General features: G+C 38.3%; 1 protein-coding gene across 3 annotated transcripts in view; it reads left to right on the plus strand.

Annotated features, from left to right (window-relative positions):
• Positions 1–21,082, plus strand: part of CSMD1 (CUB and Sushi multiple domains 1) — a 2,098,967-nt gene that overhangs the window by 1,494,107 nt on the left and 583,778 nt on the right. The gene's annotated exons all lie outside the window — the stretch shown is intronic.

Raw genomic sequence — 21,082 nt, forward strand, 5'->3', positions numbered from 1 at the left:
AAGAACCGTGTCTGGCACTGAGGATGCGTCCTTCAAATATATCCTGTTATTTATTATTTTACCCTTTTACTATAACCAAATACTTTTTAAAGATAAGCCATAAGAAGCTAATTTCCCCCATAGTGAAGTCCAGTTTCCTTTTCATATGTACACGAGCAATTCCAATACCCAGGGTAATGATTGATGCATCCTACATGTTCAGAAAGTAGTTGTTAAGTGTACTCAGTGTGGAACGTGTGCACATGAATTAATGAATGCTGAACAAAATTCTTCATTTTGTCATAGAGTATGTGATTACTTAGAGTATGTGATTACTGACTTGTTCCAAGTTGGTCTCTACCCTCCAGTGACCTGCCAAGTTCACATGCCGCAGTAGTAAGTTTTCTGTTGGAAACATTCTAAATTTCTGAAAACGGCAATGGAAGAGTCATTCCTGTTTTCTCATTCTCCTGAATGGTTGCACATCGTTCTGTTGTTAAGTTTTTTTTTTTTTTTTCCTTTTCCAATGGTATTTGTGAACAAGGAAGGAAATAACTGGAAATTCCAGAAAATTGCTTGCAAGAGGAAATAACTTGTAAGTCTCTAGTCAGCAAATTTGACATGAAGTGTCTAAACTTTATCAACATCATCAAGGTCATAAAGAGCCTTAGTTTTTGTTGGTTTTGCTCAGCAGTAATCTGTAGCTGCCTGAGTATGTGGGACAACATGCCAGCATCAGCACAGATACCATTATTTACACCACGTAGTCCAGAAAAAGCAGGTGCAGTGCTCTTATTTATATTAAGGACAAATGGGATTGTCAAATGTACTTGACATTTAATTTTCTCAGATCTTTAAAGTTTCATAGAAAATAGGACTTTCATAATACTTTCTTGATTCTTGACATGTATTCAAGATGAATTATAATGTTAATGACTGATTTTTTAAATGTGTAAAATGTTCATTAACTATATTATTATTTTGATAAGTTACATGTTGAATATAGTTGGTGAATTATAAATTTGACTAAATGTTAGGCTTTAATTTTATTATAAATTTTATTTAAAAAATGACCTTCACATATTCAAATAAAATTTATCAATGTAAATAAATTTGTTGGGTCAACCTTTAGCATATAGATATAAATAATAATAAAATTCCTTGTATTTCTCTGATTTATTTAAAAGCCATTAGATATTATCAGGAATATGTCGCTTATGTTAATAATATGGTTCCTACTATAAGTTACAGTTTAATCACTAAAGGCATGCAATATAAATTAAGAAGGCAATTATTTTTACTGAAACAATGGTATTAATATCGTGGCTCAGCTTCAAACGATATTAACAAAGACACCTAAAAATATGATAAAATAAATTTGAAATATAGCGTGAGATATATATGACTAGCAATGAAAAATGTAGTGAATCTCACATTAAAACAAATATATTTAAATAGAATTTAAGAATATTCCCCTAACTATAACACGTCATTTATTTGTGAAACATTACTTTTAGGTGATTATCATTTAAGCTATTTTTAATCAATTCCAAAAACAATTCAGATGTTTTCTTTAATAAGATTATCCTTTTCAGTTATAATTATCATAGCTCTAAAGTTTACAACTCATGTAATTTAAGGAGCAACTGATACATATGAGACATGGAAGAAGATTTCTTATATATCAGATGAGTAAAGCTATGAAAATTATAGGCGATATCTTCAGCGTTCTAACTTTAGGATTGTCTGGAATTCAGAACTTTCCCACATACAATTCCTGATTGTAGGCATGGAAACAGATGGGTTGAATTTCAGTGGCCATAGGTTTGGAGATATATATATTACTCTTTACTTACCTTTTCTAAATTTATTCAATAAACATCTCATCAGCTTCAGAAATACTACAGGATGTGTATCCCATTGTTGTGCTAGTCAACCAGCTAATTTTTGGGCTTTACCCCATTTGATGGTGTAAATACCCCATAGATGATTTCCAGCCACTAATGATTTAACAACTGCTTTGAACAGCTCCTAAATATTTCATAGTTTGCGCTATGAAGCTGGTGCAAGCTGGCTCCACGACACCATTGAAGGTCTAATATTTCTGGAGGTAGATGGGCCGGATGTAATACTCACCTGGAATACTCACCAGTGTATGTCAACCAACTAACAACAATTCCGAAATTTTTCATCTATAGAGAGACTTTCTTCATTGAGATCTGTCCATGGTGAGACTGTCTGGGGAAGTTCTCACGGGAAGTGAGTTCTGTTGCTTCACCAGTAATAGAATCCTATCACCCAGCAAAACACATATGATAGATGAATGTGAGTTTGATAGTGAAGAATTACACATTTTGTTATATTGGTGATGGAAACAGTATTGTTAGGAAAGTATCAACTGTAACCTAATAAAAATGGATACATTTTAGAATTTTAGTGAATTTATCAGGACAGGACAGCTAAATTTAGGTAATAATTCTCCTTATGGCATGTGTTCTATCATCCTGCTGTAGATAGATGATAGACTTCTTGAGTTAGTCTGTTCCTGTCCTTAATCTGATACTTTGGTCAGAACGAAGTATGTTTTCTGTGTTACATTATAATGAGTTTACATATAACCTTAAACAAACTGGCTGAGATGTTTCTATGCAGTAAATGACTCAGAATGATGACTGTCTAGATAGTGTGGCATTCATTGGCATGTCATCATAGCTGAAACTGTCACCAGCTTTTGCATGTCACATGTTGACTCTTGGCCATCACAAAAATCCTTAAATTTATACATTTTCTGTGCGGATTAACAAAAACCTTTGATCTAGTATAAGATCCTCACAAATTGTGTTTACCTGTTAATTAAACATTTTGAACATGAGGCCGGAGGTACTGTAAAGACCTGGGAAGTACTGCTGCCAGTGGGTGGAATTATCAGTATGGAATCTTCAGTGGAGGTGATCAGTGAGCAGATGGGCCTAACAACACATTTGCAAGACATTATGTAATCACTCCAAGAGACTGCACGTTTTATCACTAGGTGTGCAGTACCTGAAGACTTACAACAGCATGAGGGAGATCAGATACCTAGCCAAAAATACCTACTAGCCGCAGTGCACAGAGGACATCTCTATATTGCACCATTTATAATAGCTTGCTGAGAAGATGAAAGAGACTCTAAAAAAGCCATTCTTGCTTAGGATCCTTCAGACAAGAGAATGTCTTCATGAGGGACTGCGGAGACAGAAGTTATTATGGAGAGATTGATTTGAGCTTTCTATCTGCCAAAAGAAGAGGATTGAGTGATGCTTGAAAAAATTAAAGAACATAGGATGTTCCTGGGAGAAATATGTGGTGTTATAAGAAAATTTTCTGTGTTATAAAAAGAAAGCATGGATTGGAATCTGCCACCTTATCTGTTTCCTTATTACAAGTACCTCCTCTCACTTCTAATGGTCCCTTCTTTTGTTCTGGCCTGAATTATTCTGTGGTTATAACCTTTGTGTGGTTATCTGCCTTTTGACACTCCACACTCTCCAAAGCTGCAATGCAGTTTTCTTATTCTATGCTCTGTGACATAGTTAAAATGCTGTCTCTTTTCCATGTGTTTGGTGAAGCTGCACTCTCCAGCTGCTCTATTAGGATAACTAACATGTAGACTAGGAGGGCGGTAGACTTACTTATCCAAGTGCGCATATTTCGTGGGCATGATGGCATATTGGCTGGCAGATTGTCTTAGATGATGGTGGCAGAGCAGTAAGTTTCATTATGTTTTCTGGAGAAACATGATACATATGATTAGTGTATTAATCAGGATTCTCTAGAGGGACAGAACTAATAGGATAGGTGTATATATAAAGAAGAGTTTATTAAGGAGTCTTGACTCACACGATCATGTGGTAAAGTCCCACAACAGCCTGCAATCCCAGCTACTCGGGAGGCTGAGACAGGAGAACGCTTGATTCTGGAAGGCAGAAGTTGCAGTGAGCTGGGATCATACCACTGCACTCCAGTATGGGTGACAGAGGAAGATTCCATCTCAAAAATCAGCAAATTAAAATAAAATAATAAAAAAATTATCTGGGCAAGTAACAAAGCCAGGACTTACCTTTGGATTTCTTTACTCAGAAACTACCCCTCTTAAATGAAAATAATTTCTAAATAGGAGAAAACAAGGGGATTTATTAAAGTTAGAGGATTAGTATGTAACTATTCTTTGCCCCAAAGTTTGCCAGAGTAAAGTCTATGCATTCCAACTGAATCCATAGACATATTAAGAAAACAAAATAATTCATTGCATTGAAGGAAGGCTAGACAGCGACCCTGGAAACGCAGCCCTCCATGTTGGAAGTATAAAATTCTAAAACCTCAAGCCCATTTTTGAATGATCACTCAAGCATGCAAATGCATTTCATAGGGACAGAGACTTCTTCCTATCTTTTCGGTGTCTGTGGCTGTCTCTGGTTAGACAGTGGGCCTGCGTGTTGTGTCTGCCTCCTTAACAAGATGGTAAGTTCCTGGAGGAGAGGGCTTGTTTCTCCTGCTGCTGTGTACTGAGCCCCTGACCCGGCCCTTCACGTAGTCCTTTCGGTGCCTCTTACAGCACCCTTAGGTGTCATGGGCACATTGCTCAGGAATATAAATACACAAATAAAATTCTGTGCACTAAAAGCCTGTCTGTGGGGAGAGACACACAAGTAATCTTGAATTGCCGAGCCGAAGTCTGTAGTAAGGGAGAGGCTGAGGCTGTGGGTGTAGAACCACGAAGTTGCTAGACACAGCTAGCAGAATAAGTCCTGTATCTTCAAGACCACTTCCAGTGCATCCCTGAAGATGAGAGAGCAGCATGGTTCTGTACACGGCCCCGTGAGGTGTGGTGGTGAATTAGGCAGACAGACTTGTCTGCGCAAGGACGCTGCAAAGTTCTGCAAAGGACGTGTTTGGTGCTATGAGGGTGGTGGTGCCACGGTCCTGGCTGGATGAGAAATACAAGGAGGTCACATCACAGAACAAAAGTAACTTTCTAGGGCCACATATGGGAGCAACGGTGTTGGGGGATGCCCAGTGAGTGGGGCCTGGAGACGTGAAACATGGCAAACCCGTGAGTCCTCACTGAAACTGTAAAAGTGCAGGTAAAAAACATTACCAAAAATCATTAATATTTTAAAAAAAAATTTACTTTCTAACAAAAATGCAAGTTCGGTGATGATAAATTGCATATTACATTTATTTTATTTTATTGAGACGGAGTCTCACTCTGTTACCCAGACTGGAGGGCAGTGGTGATCTCGGCTCACCACAGCCTCTGCCTCACAAGCTCAAGCAATTCTTCTTCCTCAGCCTCCTGAGTAGCTGGTATTACAGGCACCCGCCACCATGCCCGACTAGTTTTGGTGAGTGTGTGTGTTTATTTTTAGTAGAGATAGGGTTTTACCGCATTGGCCAGGCTGACCTCAAACTCCTGACCTCAAGTGATCCACCTGCCTTGGCCTCCTTAAGTGCTCTGATTAGAGGCATGAGCTACCATGCCTGGCCCTGCCGCCCACAGATTTTGAGTAAAACTTCTTCTCTTGGAGGATAGATACAGATCATTCCCAAATCTATAACATACCACTTAAGGATTTTTTTTTTTAATCCTGCCTCTGTATTTTACATAATCTAGAATGTCTAAAATGTGATTTTTTTTAAATCCTGTGTTACTCGTCTGCAAGGGAGTAACCAGCATTTTTGAGGCGTTATTTTGTGCCGGGTAATGTGTTAAGCATGTGACAAATGTTGCTTCCCTTAACCTTCTTAAAGATCTTCTAAGGTTTTCTTTCCTAAGACCTTGTTCTCGGGACCCTCTAAGATGATACTGAGGTGGAGGGCACTAGGCTGAGTAACTGACCCCATGCCAGGCCAAATCCAACAGAGCCTGCATTTGAAAAGCCATTTAGACTTCAAGGAACATGTTCGTTCCCTGCTGTCCTCTCCCGAGTTCCAGCTGTGTTGCTCTGTCCTGTGACTGGGGGGGGATGGGGAGACAGAAGCGGGCCCTGTGGAGTGAAGAGCCTGGGCTGCAGGCAGGGAAGGGGTTACAGCAGGCAGGAGTCGCTGCTGCTTCTGACTCCGCGACGTCCAGCCCCACAGTACAGCACACCCTCCTCGCCTCAGTGTTTTCACAGAAGCAGACACACAGATACGTATTCCCTGTCAACGTGTGTCCTTATGTTTGGGTGGGAATCTTGTCCTCTCTCCTAATGAATTCATTTTCTTCATCCTTGCCAGTGTTTTACTGACGTAGATGAGAGGAGTGGATACACAACTTGTATACATAAATTGGAGAGATGCATTTGTAAGTTTTTTGGCAAATTACAAAGTAAGAAACTGCATATGGGAGAGGGTGAAATGCCAGAAACTGAACCTTTGCCCTCATCACTTCACTGAGGCGTGAGTTCCCCCTTGCCATGACCACGGAGTTGGATGCAATCTGATCATTGCTTTCTGAACTGCTAGCCTCATACCTGACGGGTGGACTCACAGGCCTGTGGTCCAGGAAGGAAGGCATCAGGCAGACCCCTTGGTTTTTACAACAAAATATCACTCTGACTATTCTGTTAAATAATGGGAGACACATAGCCCTGCACTTGAAGACAAGCATCTATTGTTTTCCTTTTGTTGGGTCGAAGATATCTTATACTTTCTCATATTTCCCAAATTAGACCTGTTACATACACTAGATATAGCTTCTAACATAAAAACTGTTACAGAAAATTAGAACCTAATAAAATTTAGAGAGAATCTTGGTAGAAGAGCCTATCTTCTTCATTTTAAAGAAGAGGACGCTGAAATGAAAAATAGTTCAATCACTTGTCCAGCATTCCATCCCTATGGAAGGCAGAATCACCAAAACATTGTTCTGAGAAAACTGTCTAAAATTTTGTTTAATAGCAGTGAATTATTTTTCTTACGATAAAATAGACTTGGCTAAAGAAACAGTGAATGTAAAATGGTTTAATATAACTATGGGTCAGGGAAAGACTTAAAAATATTTTCCAGTCATTGATCATGTTTTAATCTCCTTTCGTCTCTGTGTTTGTAAAGGGGTTCAGATGCTGCTGCCTGTCTAATTGCCCAGATTTCCATACCAATTGCTTTCTTGATATAGAAACTTTTGAGAGGACCTTATCTACTGAACACTTAGAGTCAATTCTCATAAGAATCCTACTGAGCACGCATTAATTTTATTCCCAGTTAAAGAGGAAGGAAGTGATGCATGCACTGGTGATGTGGTGTCTTACCCAAGGTCCTATAGCTGGCAAGAGGCAAAGCTGAGATTCGCACCTAAATATTCTTGCTGAAGTCTCAGCTCAGAAATACTAAGTCTAAGAGGACTTTAAGTTCTGAGGCTTTTTAAAAATGTCTTTTGTGTAAGGGTCCACATGGATCATTCCTCTCATGGCTCTAACTGTTCACCTTTGTGTTCATTTCCCACTGGAGGAGGGTGACAGCTGATGTGTCTTTCCATGGTGGGAAAAGCATAGATGGTAGAGCGTGACAGAGGCATTTTGTCCTTTATTCGGTCTAAACGGAATGATAATTTTGTTTGTTTTGAATTTTAAAAGAAAATATTCATAACATAAAACTCGCAGAAATTTTTCCATAGTTGATAAGCTGGAAATACACTAACGACGATGGAGGGAGTGACTGAATAAATCAGTGGGCTAAAATTTTCTCAGACATCACTACAGTGTCTTAGATCATTGATCTGAATCTTTTCACTTTTAGTCTTTACTATTTATTTAGAAAATATTTTTAGTAATGAGATAAGTTGGGGCAGAAGTTTTCTTTTTACTTCTACCAAAAAATTATTGTATAGGTTTCCTAATTTTGTGAGATAGATTTCATAATGATTCACAGTTAGGTTTCCCTCTAAACCACCAAAATCATTTTTCTACTGAGTAAATTGTTTATTCAATTTGTATGATTTTTAAAAATAATAACAGTAATTATCATTTATAAAATTGTAACCATGATACCAAGCTCTTTGTTAGGCACTTGATATATATTTTTGTTCAGTCTATACAATATCTTGTGATGAAAATTTATATTACTAACTATGTATTATAGATAAGCAAAACTCCCTAAATTAGTTAAGGGAGAACATCAGCACATTTATTCAGTGATGTTGCCAGCATTGAAATTCAAATTATCCAACATGAAATAGTCAAATAATTTAGACTATGTGTGTTTAAATAGTCTTAGTAGACACCTCCTTATGAGAACACGTCTCACACCCTGGGCTCTACCCCAGGAGGGCCTGCGTTGCCCTTTCTTTATTACACTTTTATATTTATTTTAGTTTTAGAGTGTTTTTAAAATTTAAGACACTAAAAAGCATAAAGAGAAACACCCATGTGCGAAGGAAATAAATCACTGCCAAACATGAGCAACCTCGTTGAATTCTCTCCCATTCTCCTTTGCAATCAGTCATCGTATCCCTTCTTATCTTCATGGGATCTCATACTTGGAGTTTCATTCCAGAAGCTTACGAACAGGCAGGTGTAAGTTTTTCTAAGAACAGTATTAGCATGCTTTCTTGGTAGACATGGAGATATTTAGAGGCATGACTGAAGATGAAGGAATGATGAAGGAATGAATGAAAGATAAAATATCTGTGTAACCGCTGCTCCATAGAGCGTGACTGGAAGTGATGTATTCCCCCTTTCCAGTCACAACCAGTGGTGAGAACATAAGTATTTTCTCACTCGGCACCTTCTTCTCTCTACACATGTGTTTACTCTACCTCCAGTATTGTTAGCCTACAAGCTCCGGTAAGCTTCCCCGTCCCTCTGGGTGTCTAGAAATGGAATTGGAGGCACTGAAGAGGTGTCCCTGACAGATGACACAAGACATAGAGCCTGGCTCACCTGTGCCCCCTTCCCCCAGACAGTCTCCCTGACAGCTCATCCTGTGACTGTGGGTGTTCAGATTCCTCAAGTTTCAGCTGCCTGGTGCCACTTCCAGTCTTGGCCGCCCCACCTATCACCTGGTCTTGGATGAGATACCTCCATATGAGGATACATCTTAGCCCCGTGGCTCAACCCCAAGAGGAACTGGCTTGCCTTTCTTCATTTGTTTAATTATGTTGTTTAATATGTAAGCATAAATACACCTATGTGTATTTTTATCCATTCAACCTTCTTCCTTTCTGGTTTATATAACTTTTTTGAGATCGTTCTTTTTTATATATTTGTAAGCCTCCCTAAGTAACTTTTCTGAAATTAATCTTATTTAAAGTTCACCCTTCAGCCACGTTGGTGAGGGAAGTGTGTTGATACAGTATCTGAAACATTTAAAAGTCTAAATATTTTCTCTTCCTTCTCACTTAAAATAGCCTTTTTCCTGAATAAACATTGTTTTCCATCCCATCCAGGTTTTTACAGTCTTGCTGACCCAATACTTCTAGGGTTTTGTCATGCTACCAAAAAAGTCAAAACTGACTTTGATTTGTATTTCCTCACATATAATCTGCTTATTCTTCTGGGTTTGTGTCTAGAATTCTTTTGGTGTTCTTAGTTAATTCTGGGAGGTGACGTATTCCTATTATTCTCGTACAGCTTCATTTCATTTACAGGGGTCACAGTGAAGCACTTGTAACTTCATTCTCAGCTCTTTAATCGGTCCTATAAGTGTATCTTCCATTATTTTTCTAATTATTGATTCTGCTCCCATAATTATTTCTCAACAAACTTCAGTATCTTTTGCTTTCATCTGGAGGTCTATAATCTTCTCTCATCATCTTTTCATCTTTTGTTCCTTCAGAGTTTCAGTGCAGTCACTCCACATATCTTTAGTTGAATGATGTAAAGTTAATGCTGCATTTTGTCACATCAAATAATGTTCTGATTTATTCCGTATCACTTATTGTATTGTGACTTTGAAATTCCAAGTCTCTCATTTTTTAATACCTCCTCTACCTTCTTTCATACATCTGAGAGCAGATTTCAATAATTTACTGAGATCTGCTTGTGATTCTTGAGTTGTTTTTTTTCAGGGGTAATGGAAATTCTCCTGAAATTCCCATTAGCTTATTCTCTCATTTTATGCAACAAAACAACACTTTTTTTTCTTACCGTTTCTCCATCACTGCTTTGCTTGCTTGCTTTCCCTGGTGCACTGGTTAATCTTTGTTGTTGTGCTGTAAATATTTTATATCCCTGACTATTTCGCTGGCATTTTGATGGGTTTCTCTTCAGAAATTTTCCTTGCCACATTTGTCACTAGCATTTTCACACAACTCCCAACTTGCTACTCACCCGAAATTTAATGAATCTCACCTTACTCCTCAAGCACCCACAGTTTCTGCATCTAAGTATTTAGTCAAAGCCATACATCTCAAGAGAAGCAAAATGCTACTGCAATAGAGAATTGTGCAGGTGACAAAATTTGTCTGGAAATCAAAAGATAAGAGGTCACTTTTAGATAAAATTAAGAGTTACAAATTGCTGAGTCAGAGAGAATGGATGAGTTTTCTTTGGTTGTAAAGACTCATGAGATTTGAAATAACAATATTTCAACTGGTAGAAGAATGTGGCTGGGTCTCGCAGGCATGACAAGGATTTTACGAAGGGTCACCATGTTGGTAATAATGAACACAACTGCTGTTGACAAAGTGTCTGCTGGATGCCAGCAAGAAGTACACACCTTGCCTGCATTGCATTGTTTAATCCTAGAAACCCCGTGGGGAAATTGGTATCATTCTCATTTTATGGATGAGACAGAAGAAAGGCTAAACAATTCTTTCAAGACTCTTCATTGAGTAAGCAGCAAAGCCCAGATTCCCTCTTTTATCAGTGTGATTGTACTTGTTTATTTTAAAAAATGATTTTTAAAAAATTTGACTGATACATAATAATACCTATTTATGGGGTACATGTGACATTTCAATACTGGTATACAATGTGCCATTGATCAAATCATGGTAATTAACATATTCATAACTTCAAACATTTATCATTTCTTTGTGTTGGAGACATTTAAATTCCTCTTTTCAAGCTATTTTGAAATACACAGCAAATTGTTGTTCACGATAGTCACCCTGCAGTGCTATCGAACGCTGGAACTGATTCTGCCTATCTAGCTGGACTTTTGTACCACAAACCAACATCTTCTTTTCCACCTCCCTACCCCTCCATGTTCTCCCTTATATGTGGAAGCTTACAAACTGTTCTCATCCAAGTAGAGAGTTGAACAGTGGCTACCAGAGGCTAGGAAGTGTGTGTGTGGTTGGCGATGGGGGTGTGAAGAGAGAGGGAGACTGCTTTTTATGCGTTTTACGAACCACAGGTGGACTGGAGAGAAAAAAACTAAGCCAGGTCTTCTCAGGAGTCCTTTCCAATGGATGGGGCACATCCAGCTTCTTTGTCTTGAGCCGAGACTAATTATCTCTGTGGCAGGATAGCACAAAGAGAATTACGGTAATTGATGTAGCATTTAAAGCTGATAGAAGGACTTGGCAGGACCCTGAAGGTGGGGATGTCAGTAATACCTAAAGTTTTAGAGGATCATCTGGGAGATTTTAGCATGAAATGTCAAGTTTCTTGACTTCCTGCCATCTGATGGCATCCTGACTGCTGTGTTTTAGAGGAATTGCACATATCATTGCCTGTGCAAACTTTATTTTCCTACTCTGAATCACTAGCAGCTTTGACTTCTGCAGCACAGGCTAATAGTCATATAGTTATATTTGAAACAATGTGTGAGCCCTCTTCTTAACAGCAGTGCACTGAATTGTAGTTTACAAGAGACTCCCAGTGTTTATATGTGGGGCTAAACATCTTAAATAAAACAAGGATATCCCAGAATTAAGGATACAGTTTTTTTTTACTTTTCTCTCCCTCCCTCCCTCCCTCCCTCCCTCCCTCCCTCCCTCTTTCTTTCTTTCTTTTTCTTTCATGTTCAAAGTACTTTCTAGGTTGGAATCAAATCTTTGTAATGTCATACTGTATATTGTGAGCTATTGGTATGTGTGGCATGCAGATCTAAACATTTTTATGTGTATTTTGTTAATTTGTTAGATTTTGTTTGTCGAGCAGTTTGCACAGCGACGTTGGTGAGAAGGCATCCTTTCCGTGTGCCTCCTCACCACCCCCCCATGCACAGTGTCCCCAGTGTGAATGTGCCCAGCAGTGTGGTGCATTTGTTACAGCTGATGAACCTGCATTCATGCAGCATTGCCAGAATCCACAGTGCATGTCAGGGTTCACTCCTGTTGTCATTTACTCCATGGACTTGGGCAACTGTATAAAATTAGCATCCCCGATTATAACATCACACAGAGAGTTTCACTGTCATAAAAATCCTCTGTGCTCCTGCTATTCATCCCTCCCTCCTCTAACCCCTAACAATCACTAATCTTTTTATTGTTTTCATGGTTCAGCCTTCTCCAAAATGTGAGAAAGTTGAAATCTTACAACATGCGGCATTCTAGTATTGGCTTCTTTCACCTTGTAAAATACATTTAGTTTTCCCCCATGTCTTCTCATGGCTTGACAGCTCATTTCCCTTTAGCCCTGAGTGGTACTCCACTGTATGGACATACCACAGTTTATCCATTCACCTACTCAAGGACATCTTAGTTGCTTCCTAATTTTGGTGATTTTGAATAGAATTGCTGTAAACATCCATGTGCAGGTGGTTCTGTGGACACACAGAGGTAATGCATGTTTGTTTAAGAATATGTGACATATTCTTATGAAATAAACAGTCATGAACCTTGGTAATTCCAAGGTTCAAGACTGTTTCATTATTTCATAAGAATATGTTTGGTTTTATTAGAAGCTACCAAAGTATCTTCCAAAGTGACTGTACCATTTTGTATTCCCACCAGCAATGATTGTTTTATGTGTTTTTCTGCAGGAGATTTAAATCTGTATTTATTTAATCTCTGTGGTAAAGGCTAGATAAATATACTGAATAAATTTGGACAGGCTATCTCCTTATCATTATGTTTTTTTAGTTTTTTTTTTTTTTTTAATGATTGACCCTTACAAACTCAGGTGAAAACAACTAAAATTATTTGTTAATTTTTATTTTCTAAGTGCGAACTTTCTTTTAAAACTGTGTAATTGTTCTTCCTTGCAACCGTGTTAATAATTTCCAGACATAAACTTGTTATCATGTTCTTATGAGGAAATTCACAGCTTGGAAGGCGTTTTTTTCTCATACATAATTTGAAATGGAATGAATCAGATACAGTATAGCTTCAGTTTTCCAGTGTTCCTTCCTCTGTGTTCTAAGTTGTCATTTCTAACCCATTAATTTCAAATCTACAGTTATTAATTAAAGCTCTTATAAATTATCTCATTCCAAGACATAGTTTCTTTGTACTGATTCATATTGTGTTGTCAGTTATAAATTTTGGAAAATTATTCTTTCTCCTATTCATTTTTCTTCCATCACAGTTTCTGACAAAAATGTTATTCAGAAAAACAAATGTAGTTTAAGGAAGACATCAAAAGGGAAAATAAAAAACAATACTATCAAGGAAGAAACCCAATGATGAGTATGTTTTCTTCGAGGTGTGTGTGTGTATGTTTGTATGTGTGTGTGTGCGCGCGTATGTGCACGTGCACAGAGGGAAAGATAATAGAGATCAGTTGATATATTTGGATTCCTTTGGTTTAATTGAATCAGGAAAAGTGGTCTCTTTATTTGAGTGGACCCATATCAAATGAATTTTTTCAACAAATTGAAACTAAATAGTATGCTTTATTTTTTATTTTTTGGAAATATTTTCATTTTGTTTGTAAATGAATATTTTATCAAGGAAAATAGATACAAACAATATTTCTTTCCTGCAACATCATCTGTATACTTATTGGATCATTCTTATCCTCCAACAGTATTCTCCATTAAAAGAAAAAAATCCTCTCTGACACATTCTTACTTCTCTTGATCCATGTTAGTTAAGATATCTCAGAGACATCTCTAGAACAACTTACTCCACCTCCTCACGTCCCTTCTGCCTGCCAATTCACTTTAGTACATCTTCCATCCCTATAGTTCTGCTGTTCTTTCCTGCCATGGTTATCCATTTCCTCCGTCTAGTCAAGCCCACAGGTCTCATTTTAGAGCTCATCTCATTCACATTCTTAGTAGCATTCAGTGCCTTCGATTATTCCCTCCTTCTTAAGATCTTAACTTCTATGGAATTTTCACAACGCAAAATATTCTTGGCGTCCTCCCTACCATAGATTCGTCTTTGTCGTTTCTTCCTCAAGTCCTTGACCTCTAAATATGAAGGAGACTGCAGCTCATCCGCATTCCTCTTCTTTTCATGCCCCTTCATTTTACATTCTGACAGTCTTATTATTTTAGGTGGCATCTATGGTTAGGGACCCCCATTTATATGTGTCTAGTCCTGAATGTCTCCCAAGTTCAACGTGGTTTTTTTTTTTTTTTTTTTTTTTTCTTCCCTAAATGCTCATGGGACACCTTGGCTTGAGGTAGCATCTAGAAATGTCTAGAAGTCATGCAAAGCATAGCAGGCATCAAGATGGCTAGCTAGAGTATGCAGCACTTGCCTCCTACACAAAGAACCAAAATGACAAGTAGATAAGCACATGTCAAGTACAGTGTCTAGGGGAGAACCCTGCAGTGAAGCAGCAGAGTCACGAAGACCCTTTAGGGCATGGAAACTCAAGATGGCAGAATGAAGATGGAAGTGAAGTGCCTGGATAGGATCTGTTGAGTGCCAAAAATGGACTCTCCATTGTAGGGTGATGGTGAGAGATCCCCAGCAGACCACATTCCCACCCCAGATGCTTGCATTCGGAGCTTCAGGAAAGCCCCACAGTCCTCACAGGCCCCGAACCAAGGGAAAGGAGCTGCCTGGGGCCCACATGTCTGCATTACTCCAGGGAGAGAACTCATGCCGGGTTCCTGTCTCATTCCCTGGGCCTCAGGCTACTGCAGCACGGTGCCATATTCAGGAGAGAGCGACTACCAGAGTACATCCCCGGTCCACTAACCCCTGCATCTCCACATCTTGAGAACTCAACCATCAACTCACCACAGCCAAGCAGAAGGATGCAGGGCCATGACCCCAGCTGGACCCAGTGGCACAGACATGAATCCAGCACTCAAGCCCGTGAAGTACACTATACCACAGGTGGTCTAGCAGGGTGGGGAGGCCACTCTCAAGACACAGAGAGCCAAAGTGCATGCTCCCTGGGGCCTGAGAGCTGAATTCCTGAGGCCCACTGCCAAGAATCACCCCGACTCTATTCCTCTTGCAGGGACCCAAGGACTAGCTTTTTGGGTACTGCTGCCACCAGTGAACACTCCCCCCCCCCCCCCAAGCAGTGGAATTGCTGAATGCCCACCCATGTTCCCCAGGGACCCAAGGACCAGCCCACCTGAGGCCAACCACTCCCAGAAAACTTGTTCCACTGAGAAGCAGAGTTGCCACATGTGCCCCTTCATAACCCCAAAACAAGCCCACTCAGCAGTCTCCATCTGCAGTGGAGCTGTACCAAAGCTTCCACAAACACCTGCAGCCTAGGCTACTTAGGCAGCCACAAACACTGCAGACGTTGGTTACAGCCAGATAAGTAACATGAGAACTACACTGCAGTACTCATACAGAATAAACACCAAGGCGAACTACCCAACTGACACTATGAACTACACTGCAGTACTCATATAGAATAAAAACCAAGGCGAACTACCCAACTGACACTGTGAACTACACTGCAGTACTCATACAGAATAAACACCGAGGCGAACTACCCAACTGACACTGTGAACTACACTGCAGTACTCATACAGAATAAACACCAAGGCGAACTACCCAACTGACACTGTGAACTACGCTGCAGTACTCATACAGAATAAACACCAAGGCGAACTACCCAACTGACACTGTGAACTACGCCGCAGTACTCATACAGAATAAACACCAAGGCGAACTACCCAACTGACACTGTGAACTACACTGCAGTACTCATACAGAATAAACACCGAGGCAAACTACCCAACTGACACTGTGAACTACACTGCAGTACTCATACAGAATAAACACCGAGGCGAACTACCCAACTCACACTATGAGATATGTCTACAGGAAAAAGTTTTTTTTCTAGTAAAATTGTCCTCTACAATTAGGAGCAATTGTTTTGTCAGATGTATAGAAAACAATGTAGGAAAACAAGAAATGTCTAAAAAGCAAGAAACATGACACCCCCAAGGGAACAAAATTATTTTCTAATACCAAATCCCAAAGAAAAGGACATCTACAAAATACCTAAACGTTTTTAAAGTAATGATCTTAAAGATACGTCATAAGAATCAAGAGAACAGATATAGATAATTCAACAAATTCAGGAAAACATTCATGATCTGAATGAGAAATTCAACAAAGAGATATTATACAAACAGAACTAAGAAACCTTGAATTCAGTGAATAACAATAAAAAATAAAATCAAGAGCTTATACAACAGACTAGATCAAAATGAAAAAAAAAAAAGTCTGAACTTGAAGACAGGATTTTTGGAAGAAGCCAATCAGACAAAAATAAAAGAATAAATATGAAAAAAGAATGCCTGCAAAATGTGTTTGAAACAAAGTTTAGTAGGCAGATATTCCCATTATGGGAATTCCAGAAGAAGAAGAGATCAGAACAGGTGTAGGATACTGTGTAATAAAATAATAGCTGAAAACTTCTCAAATTTTTGAGAAATAGGTACTTTAAGATTCAGGAAGCTCAAAGATCACCAAATAAATGCAATGGCAAAGGATGTTCTCAAAAGAACGTCATAGTCAGACTGTCAAAAGTCAAAGACAATTCTTCCTTCTCATGTAGTGATTTTGTAATTTTCCCAAGAAAAAAAAAATCGAGGTGATAGATAACACAATTATCCTGATTTCATCATTAAACTTTGTATATATGTATTAAAATACCACATGTACCCCCAAAATATTCACAATTTGATATAGTAATATAATAATAAAAAATATTCAAAGAGAACTCTATAAACAAGAGAAAACTGTCAAGTCAAATATAATCAGAAAGCCCCCAGAATAACATTAGATTTCTCAGCAGAACCCTTACAGGCTAGGAAAAAACAGGGTGACATAATGAAAATGCTGACAGAGAAAAGAAAACAAAATGTAAGCCAAGAATACTACACCCAGAAAATCTGGGAAAATGTACTATACCCAGCAAAGCTGGAAAAAAATAATTATTCCCAGATGAGGAAAATCTGATAAAAATTTATCACTACTGGAATGGTCCTACAGGAGATGCTATGGGAGTCCTTAGTCTGAAAGTGAAAGGATGAAAACCACCATCATGAAGACACACAAGAGAATAATATTCACTGGAAGAGCAGACGAATTAGAAAGAAGTAAAACCTTATCACTACAGGAAACCACCAAAGCACAAAGATAACCAAGAAGAGCCTGAGAATGGAACAAAGGATGTGCAAAATAACCAGAACTGAATTAACCAAGTAACAATATAATTAAAAAACAATGTGTAAGCATATACTGTCTATAAGAAACTCAGTGCACCTGTAAAGACACAGATAGAGTAAAACAGAAGACATGGCAAGAGATCGTCCGTGCAAACAGAGACCGAAACCTAGCAGGAATAGCTATACTTATATTAGGTAACATGGACTGCAAGTGAAAAGAAAAATGTGAAATGGCCAGGTGTGTTGTCCCTGTAATCCCAGCACTTCTTGGAAGGGCGAGACATGAGAATTGCTTAAACCTGAAAGGCAGAGGTTACAGTGAGCTGTGATTGTACCACTGTACTCTAGCCTGGGTGACAGAGCAAGACTGTGCCAAAAAAAAAAAAAAAAAAAGGTGAAAAAAATGTAAAACAACACAAAGACAAAAATAATGTGTAATAATTATAAACATATATGTGCCCAACACCTGAGATCCCAGATATATAGAGCAAAGATTATGAAAGGGAGAGATAGACCCCAATATAATAATACATAGGGACTTAAATATCCTACTACTGTCAACATTGAACAGATTATCTAGACAGAAAATTATATAAAGAAGTATTAAAGTTATACCATAGATCAAATGGACCAACAGACATTTGTAGAACATTTCATCCAGCAGCTGCAGAATACACATTTTTCTCATCAGTACATGGAATGAACATTCTTCAGGACTGACTGTATGTTATGCCACAAAACAAGTGTCAACAAATTTCAAAAAATCAAAATTATGTCAAGTATCTTTTTTGACCACAACAGATAAAATTAGAAATAACAAGAACAGCTTTAGAAATTATGCTGATACATGGAAATGAAGAAATAGACCAATGGTCTATGAAGAAATTAAGAAAATTTAAAAATTATTCTTAAATAAAAATAGAAACACAAAATACCAAAGCCTATGAGATATGGTGAAAGCAGTGCTAAGAGGGTAGTTTAAAGTATTAAACACCTATATCAAAAAGTAGAAAGATTTCAAATAAACACTCCTAGCTCTGTGGCCTGGAGGAATTGATGTTCAGTGAGTTCTTACCGGGTGAGGCCAGTGCTTCCGTCCACGAGCAAGCCACATGATGTCTGCCCTCAGTGTTCATAGGGAGCTCTGTCGGTCAGGCAGAACAGCAAAGCATCCAAGTGTCAACGCAGGGAATGTTAGGAAGAGGATAGGTAGGATTTTGGCAAAGAGACTGACTTTCTTGGACAGAGTGGGCAGTGGAGCCATGGCTGAGGAGGAAACATGAAGCAGGACTTAAGAAAAATGACTGGAAAAGAAAACCAGACACCACATGTTCTCACTTGTAAGCGCGAGCTCAACAATGATCACATGGACACCGGGAGGGGAACAACACACCTTGGGACCCCTTAGTGGGCTGGTAAGGGCGTGCTTTAGGGAAAAGAGCTAATGCATGGTGGGCTTAATACCTAGGTGATGGGTTGATAGCTGCAGCAAACCTTCATGGCACATGTTTACCTGTGTACCAAACCTGCACATGCTGCACATGTACCCTGGAACTTAAAAAAACGATAAGATAATTACGTTAAAGAAATATGGAGCATCCAGCTCTAGGGATAGCTGAGGGAGTCCATGCTGGGCCTAAGGAGGGTGAATTTTCTGTGGGAACTAAAGAAACCATTTGGCTCAATGTCACTGAAGTTGCTCCCAACTTTAAACGTATTATCCTTTCGTCTTCACTTTTCATTTGCATCTCTGGCTCTCTACTAAGAAAGGATTGCTCATTTGGTTAAAAATACACATATTTCTGTTTTACAGCTGCATATATTCATAAGATGCCATATTCTCTGACAAACTGAAAGTTCTTTATGCAAGACTGAGGCTGCATTTTCTCTTTTTACTGAGCATCAACAGCATGGAGTAAAGATTTTTATTTGACATCAGGACCGGCTGATGACTGAGATGAATTACTGAGGAAGACTTTGTCTGTCTACCTTTGCCTTGGCTTGAAAGAATTACAGAATGGCCTTTTTCCCATCCCTAATGAGAGCCATTCATGTAGTGTGACCCCTATCTGTACCCATTACAAATCGGCCCACCATGACAGCGAAACATTTGTGAATTATCATTGCTTCCCACCAGAACGTTAAACAAGTCAGGACTGAGTAAGCATATCACAAAGGAAACCATCAGGTCTCGATGATTCTTCAGTTTTAAAATTCTCTAATTATCAGATAATGGTCACTTATAAATAGATTCATGAGAAACAAAAAACAGAAATACAAATATCAGGTGCTATGTTTAACATGCAATATTTGCACTGGTTTGCAAGTTGTCAACCTCTACACCTGTTTCAAATCAGATTGCTAAAATAATATATTCATACAAACACTGCAATTTGAAATAGTTTTTTTTTTTAAAGTAATTATAATGGCTGCGTTACTAATTTTAGTAAGAGTTTCAAACAGCAGATTTAACGTATTCCTTATTGGCATTGCTTGGAAAAGCACCTGTTTAGGGTCTGTTGGAACTGCATGGACTTGGGTATTAGTGGGAATCTGTCTTCTCTATGTTGCCACTCACTGTTTTCTTTCAAGCTTAACAAATAGGCATTTGATACTTTTCTACGCTATTTCAGAATTTGTTTATTTCTAAAATATAGCCCCTTAAAATGTGCTTCCAATATTATGGTCTCTGTTCTTCCTGTCCCGTATCCCTTCCACCTTCCTTTCTCACACCCTCTGCATCTCTCATAACACCTCTCTCTCATTTATATATCCTTCTATCTGTGTATAATCTGCCATTTTCCCATCCACCCATCCATCCATCCAGTCTGTCACCTATCTACTATCTGTCATGTACCTATATACGATCATCATCTATGTATATATGTATCTATTTATTTATCATCTAATCTGCTTGTATCTTCTGCCATCTAATCTGTCATTTGTCCATTATTCCCCTAATTATCATCATGTATTTATCGTCTTTCCTTTTTCTCCTTACTACCCAGATTTCTAACCCAACATTTCCGTCATCATGGTATTTGTCACCAAAGGAAGAATTTCGTCTTTCAGCAGAAAAAGATCTTGTGCTCTATAGAAAGCAGTTAATAGATTATAATATATTGGCATGCCAAACATAAACCATTATTGTCCAGATATCATGATGCTGGTCATCATGACAAAGTATTCTTTGTAAAAAACAAGCAAAAAACGTAAAGCCTTTGCAAGGCTAAATATATAGGACAACTTCGTATCCTCATGAAGTCTTTTTGGGTGTTAATATGGATGATTACATGAAATAATATGAATAATTAGATGCATATAGAACTTTAAACATTTATTGCAAGGTATTCTGGGTATGGTCAAAATACATGTCATTAACTATAATCAACATTTCTTTTGCTTATGTGGATTTAGTTAGTGGTTAATCTAAACACTCAAACACTGAAAATGTTAAACATTTGGTAAATATTTGACTTAAAGTATTGTAGAGGTTGTTTCTTTTTTAGAGGTGAAAATACGTAAGTTGGGGAGTAATAGCAATTTTGAATTTCATAAAATTCTGTAATGCCAGGCTATCAAATGAATATAGTTATCCATGTTAACTATTTAAAGCAGCTCAGGGATCATTTGACATTGTTATCAAGGAGCC

The sequence above is a fragment of the Saimiri boliviensis genome, chromosome 13, assembly GCF_048565385.1.
Source record: "Saimiri boliviensis isolate mSaiBol1 chromosome 13, mSaiBol1.pri, whole genome shotgun sequence".
Lineage (NCBI taxonomy): Eukaryota > Metazoa > Chordata > Mammalia > Primates > Cebidae > Saimiri > Saimiri boliviensis.